General features: G+C 36.7%; 1 pseudogene; it reads right to left on the bottom strand.

Moving 5' to 3' along the window:
• Positions 1–3716: 3716 nt before the first annotated feature.
• Positions 3717–4885, bottom strand: LOC108392519 (EP300-interacting inhibitor of differentiation 2-like; annotated as a pseudogene).
• Positions 4886–7172: the final 2287 nt, after the last annotated feature.

The following is a 7172-nucleotide window of genomic DNA, read 5'->3' as shown; positions in this document are numbered from 1 at the left end:
AGGTGATAAGTGGAAAAATGTGACATAGCCAATACTGAAGCATATCCTCCAGTTGCATTTCTCTGTCGGCAATATAAAATGCAGAACAATTCAGGAAATAGAACATCCATAAAAATAGCACCTTTTTACAATAATACTTGATAATGAATTCCATTCAAAACAAGAGAGAATGAGAGAAAGGGGAAAATCACGTTAAATACAAGTATAAAATAATTGAATTAAATTTAATTCATTTAAGTATACACATAGAACCAAAAAAAAGTGGAAAGGCAAATATTAGGAATTAAATTGTTGAAAGAAAAAAGCATTCAACATAAAAATTCTAACAAAAAATATGAAAACATATCTAAGATAGATTATAGGTACCATTACAATTAAAGAATAATTAAATAATGAAAATAACTCATATTGAATCAAATAGCAATGTCAAATTTTATACACTGGAAAGTAACAAGTTACCTTCCCTTCAAGAGTGTAAGGATAGTAACAAAAATTGACATTTTAAATCACAAAGGAAATCTCAACTAATTTCAAAAATTTGACCTAATAGTAGATCACATTTGTGCTTACAGAAAACTGAAAGTAGACATTAAAAAATAAATACAAATGTCATGATAAACAAAAATAATAGTAAGGAATGTCTGATTCATCAGAACTTATGACAAATAGTTAAAAAGCTCAAAAGAAAATATATCAGACCTAATACCCATCCTTCTTAAAGTTTTCCAAAAAGTAGAGGAGGGAATGCTTCCAAACTCATTCTATGAAGCAGCATCACTCTAATACCCAAATCAGACAAAGGCACGAAAAAAAAGAAAATTACAGACCAATATCCCTGATGAACATGGATGCAAAAATACACAACAAAATATTAGCAAACTGAATTCAAAAATACATCAAGAAGATCATCCATCATGATTAAGTAAGATTTAATCCAGGGATACAAGGATGATACAACATTCAAAAATTCATCAGCATCATCCACCACATCAACAAAAAGGACAAAAACCACATGATCATTTCCATAGACACTGAAAAAGCATTTGACAAAATTCAACATCCACTCCTGATAAAAACTCTCAACAAAATGGTTACAGAGGGCAAGTAGTTCAACACAGTGAAGGCCATATATGACAAACCCACAGCCAAAATTATACTTAACAGTGAGAAGCTGAAAGCTATTCTTTAAGATCAGGAACAAGACAAGGATGCCCACTCTCCCCACTTTTATTCAACATAGTTCTGGAGGTCCTAGCCCTGGCAATCAGACAACACAAAGAAATAAAACACATCCAGATTGGCAAGGAAGAAGTTAATTGTGCCTGTTAGCAGATGACATGATATTGTACATAAAAAACCCTAAAGAATCCACTCCAAAACTACTAGATCCTATATATGAATTCAGCAAATTTGCAGGACAGAAAATTAATACACAGAAATCAGTTGCATTCCTATACACTAATGATGAACTAGCAGAAGAGAAATCAGGAAAACAATTCCATTCACAATCGCATTAAAAAGAATAAAATACCTAGGAATAAACCTAACCAATGAAGTGAAAGACGTATACTCCATAAATTACAAGACATTCATGAGGGAAATTAAGGAAGATACCAATAAACGGAAACACATTCCGTGCTCTTGGCTAGGAAGAATTAATATTGTCAAAATGGCCATCCTGCCTAAAGCAATCTACAGATTCAATGCAATCCCTATCAAAATACCAATAGCATTCTTCAACGAATTACAGCAAATAGTTCTAAAATTCATATGGAACCACAGAAGACCCTGAATAGCCAAAGCAGTCCTGAGATGGAAGAGTAAAGCAGGGGGGACCTCACTTCCCAACTTCAAGCTCTACTACAAAGCCATAGTAATCAAGACAATTTGGTACTGGCACGGGTACAGACCCACATACCAGTGAAACAGAATAGAGAGTCCAGATATTAACCCAAGCATGTACCGTCAATTAATGTATGATAAAGAAGCCATGCATATACAATGGAGAAATGACAGCCCCTTCAACAGCTGATGTTGGCAAAACTGGACAGCTACATAAGAGAATGAAACTAGATCATTGTCTAACTCCATACAGAAAAGTAAATTCAAAATGGATCAAAGACCTGAATGTAAGTTATGAAACCATAAAACTCTCAGGAAAAAACATAGGCAAAAATGTCTTGGACGTAAACATGAGTAACTTCTTCATGAATGTATCTCTGCAGCAAGGGTAAAAAAAGCAAAAAAGAACAAATGGGACTATATCAAGCTGAAAAGCTTCTGTACAGCAAGACACCATCAATAGAACATAAAGGAATCCTACAGAATGGGAGAATATATTCATAAATGACATATCCAATATAGGGTTGACATCCAAAATGTATAAAGAACTCACGCACCTCAATAAATGAAAAGTAAATAATCTGATTAAAAAATGGGCACAGGATCTGAACAGACACTTCTCCAAAGAAGAAATTCTGATGGCCAACAGACACATGAAAAGATGCTCCACATAGCTAATCAACAGAGAAATGCAAATGAAAACCACAATGAGATATCACCTCACACCAGTAAGGAAGGCTACCACCCAAAAGACAAACAACAACAATTGTTGACGAGGATGTGGAGAAAGGAGAACCCTCCTACACTGCTGGTGGGAATGTAAATTAGTTCAACCATTGTGGAAAGCAGTATGGAGGTTCCGCAAAACACTCAAAATAGACACACCATTTGACCCAGGAATTCCACTCCTAGGAATTTATCCTAAGAATGCAGCAGCCCAATTTTAAAAAGACAGATGCACCCCTATGTTTATCACAGCACTATTTACAATAGCCAAGAATTTGAAGTAACCTAAGTATCCATCAGTAGATGAATGGATAAAGATGTGGTATATATACACCATGGAATATTATTCAGCCATAAGAAGACAACAAATCCTACCATTTGCAACAACACGGATGGAGCTAGAGGGTATTAAGTGAAATAACCCAAGCAGAAAAAGACAAGTATCAAATGATTTCACTTATCTGTGCAGTTTAAGAACAGAAAAAAAACCGAAGGAACAAAAGAGCAACAGACTCACAGAACCCAAGAATGGACTAATAGTTACCAAAGGGAAAGGGACTGGGGAGGATGGGTGGGAAGGGAAAGATAAGGGGAAGAAAAGGGGGGAATTATTATTAGCAGACATAATGTAGTGGGAGGGGCACCGGGAGGGCTGTGCAACACAGAGAAGATAAGCAGTGATTCTATATCATCTTACGCTGATGGACAGTGACTGTAATGGGGTATGTGGGAGGGACTTGATGATGGTGGAGTCTAGTAAACATAATGTTGCTCATGTAATTGTAAATTAATGATACAGAAAAAAAAAAGAACAAGGAAATGCAGTGGTTTGGAAGCATCTTCAAGCCATGTTCTTACTTAGAAAAGTTAAATTATAAATCAGTATGTCAACTTTTGTGAAGAAATAAACCCAGGTTTGTATTTGCTTGTGTGTACCTATGGAAAACTGAAGCACAGGAGAGGCAGTGGTCACAGATGGGGGCTGCAGCAGTCCTGGGTGGAGGGACACGGATGGAAGACTTTTCACGGCATATTTTATTTTTTGGAGGGGTCTTGTGAATAGATTTATCAGAACAGTTTAAATTAGAAATAGAATGAAAGGAAAAAGAATCAGCAATTTCAGATATTCTCAAACGTGATTTATTTTGTAATATATACAGTATTTATATGGTTTGTCATTGGAACTACCTTAGAAAACAAAATCTATACACTAAAAATTTCTGTTGAATCTGACATGAAGAGAACACATTTTCTGACAATTTCAGGTTCGCTCCTGTCTTCCAGCCTGATAACGCAGCTCTGACTCCTTATTCCTACTATTGCTACTTGACACTTCCGTCATCATGAGTTCTATTACTGGCAACATTTCTTTATCAAGTCTCAATGTTATAGAACCATTCTTCACTTTTTAGTTTAGCAATTTTGAAAGACACTTCCAAACGCAAGGAAAAGAATCCCTATCAGTCACCAACCCAAAGAACAATACAGGAGTCGCAACAGTTTTGGCTTGTTTTTTCTTTTCTGATGTTTTTCACGAGAAGCTTCCTTCTTTGTTTTTGTCAACTGTGCACTGCCTTATGCGCATACAACTGCCTTTTTAAAACCAAGTTCCAGGATTGGCATAAGGCTGTCTTGAGTACAGAGGTTCTTCTGGAAGCAGTTTCATCACCAAACTATTCTCTGCTGATTAACTTATCACAACCAAGTTCTTCTACCAGAGGGTCGATCACTGCAGATGCAGCAGTCAGAACATCAAAATCCATCCTCGGGGGATTCCACGGATACTCGTCATCAAACTCGGCTTCCACAAATCTCCCGCGGAGTTCAGCCTCCTGCATTACCACAGCCATCAGGTAGAGCTGCCGATTCAGGTGAAAAATTTCCCAAAGGCTCAACACGCAGTAAAGGCCATGAGGCAACGCAGCCAGGCCGGGGCCGTTCCCGGGCCAGCCCTCTTGACCCTCTTCCTCCGCTGGCTCCGCCACCAGTCGGGCGACCTCCGCCATCCCAGCTGCCCCGGCCGCCGCCACTGGAACTTCCCTGGCCGCCAACATCGGACCTTCCCCGGGCTCCCTCAGGCCGCGCTCGGGCCGGCGCCGGGGGCCCGCCGCCTACCTCCGCCTGCGGGGCGTCGCGGTCCCCATCCTCAGCGTCGGTGTTCGGGACAGTGCTGTTTGCCGGCAGCTCAGACATCTCGGGCCGCCCGATCAGCTCGGCCGCTCCCAGAGAAAGAGTAATATGGCGGCATTACAGTAGCGCACGTGACAGCGCGTGCGTGTCGCTGCTCCGGTGAAGGCGGTGTGCGAACAGATGGGCGCGAGCGTAGATCCAATGGCTAAAGTTATGGGCACTGCGCATGCGTCACCACCACCCCTGCGCTCCTCCAGGTGCCACCTAGCGGCCGGGAGTGCCAAAACATCTGAAATCCACCCGCGTGTAAGGAAACGTCGGAGGGGGCAGTCATATTTCACATTTCGGCCAGCTTCATGTTTATAAGAAGAGTCTTACAGAATTGCTTCCTGTAGGCTTTCCCAGTATTTCATCCTAAAATGTCTCTAAGCTCCTTGTTCTCCGGTGATTAAAATATCACCTCTATTATATACCAAGGTAAAAAAAAAAAGAAAATTAATTAACTGACTATATTTTGTATTTGTTTGTATCTTGTATTCTTTTTCCTCACCTACTCATTTACTTAAGCTCCCAAACAAACATATAAATTGCTCTTGTATGTATGTACAAATGCACGAATGAATGTTTGTATACCCTTATTTCTTTAAAAAAATCGTTCTGAAAATACTTTTGATCATTTAAAAGCTAACAGTGTAGCATGCACAAATTTCCATGATAAATACAAATCAAAAGCTCTATTCTTTAATAGCTGTTTATATTGCTCAACATAGTTTAAGCATACATTGCAAGAGGTTAGAATTAGTAGATGAAAAGACATTTTCTGGCTGTAGCACACTTTGCTATTTTTGTTTTTGTTATTTGAAAGGCTGCCCTCCACATTAGCCCCTCACCGTAGGTACAGGAGGAGGATCTTTCTTCTGCATGTTTTGTCACCTCTAAACAACTCTGCCAATATAATACAAGTAAAGTGTTTTGCTTTAATTTGAATTTTGATTATATTTTTAAGTATTTTTTGACTTTGGAGTTTTTTTTTTTCTTTTTGGAATGTTTATTAATGTTTTTCACTCCTTTTAACACCTGGAGTATTTGTCACTTTTCATTTTGGTTTGTGAGCATTTCAGAGACTTCGGAATTATTGATTGGAATAAATTATAAGCAAACAATTTTCCTGGTATGGTTTTGCACTGTTGGTGTTTTATTTTTTTTTTAATACAGACATTCAATATTAATTTTCATCAAGTTAAAACCATCAATATTTGTGTTAATGGTTCCAACTTGTGCAGTTATCCTTCAAAATCTTTCATATGTATACATCACCACCATATGATATTTATACAATTAATTTTAACTATAAATATATTATATATAATTTACAAATTACATATAAGTACATCAGTTATATAATTTTGTACATACTATATTCTTACTTATCAATTTACTCAATTTGCTTGATCATGAATAGTCTACTCACTCAGTAGGCTTCTTTAAGTTCAATGAAATGTTTACAAACACAATGTTGCCATTCTATTAATTGTTTATGTCTAATATATAAAAGTTTTCTAGATATTGAACATCACATTATTATATCTCTTTTTTGAACATTTACATTGTTGACCCACTCTCAAAAAAAATGCTCTGACACTTGTCATAAGGTAGGAAGTATATCGCAAAATCCCATTTCACAGATAAGGAAACACAGACTCAAATTAAATAACTTAAATAGTTGAATGAGTCTTGATACCAGGTATATTTAATGTTGTCTTGCTAACCGCTGTGAAATCCTGCATTTTATGCTGTTTTAGTCATTTACTTTTTAAAAAATCTCAAATTTGTAAAAAGGAAAATAATTTTAATGATATGTACTAACAATATTTTAGGTTAAGTCATTATATTTTTCTAGTGTAACACTCTAAATCCTTCCCTCAAAATATAAAGAAATGCCTTGAAAACATAAACCTACAGTTCCAAGCTAATTTTTAAGAGTAATCAAATAAATCTGCCAATAAGTTATTGAACTAGAAAAAATTTCATCCATTATATAATTTGTCACATACGAAATTAACAAAAATATTGTAAAATTTGTAGGACAGATTTTCGCATAATGCCTATTTCTCCATAGGGTATAGAATTCGTAAGAAAAAAGATTTCTTAACTCATTGAACATGGAAACGTCAATGGCTTTATTGATTTTCCTAGAATACATCATTCCAGGAAAACCAAATACAGTTTTGATCCTCCACTTTCAAAGCACACAGGTAATTTTAAATGAATAAATTTAAATACCTCATTGTAAATACTAGATCACTTATCTATTTGAGATCATTGATCTAATTCATTTCTCTTTATACCTGCAAAGTTTCCATCTCTTCTAAAGTTTACATGTTGTAAACCATCCACGTGGGAGAAATATACAATAATGTGAAGCAGACGAATCTGAGCCTTGTGGGAATTTGCAATGAGTGAAAGAAAGTTGT

The sequence above is a fragment of the Manis javanica genome, chromosome 6 (assembly GCF_040802235.1).
Source record: "Manis javanica isolate MJ-LG chromosome 6, MJ_LKY, whole genome shotgun sequence".
Lineage (NCBI taxonomy): Eukaryota > Metazoa > Chordata > Mammalia > Pholidota > Manidae > Manis > Manis javanica.
This window is presented reverse-complemented; position numbering and strand designations above follow the sequence as displayed.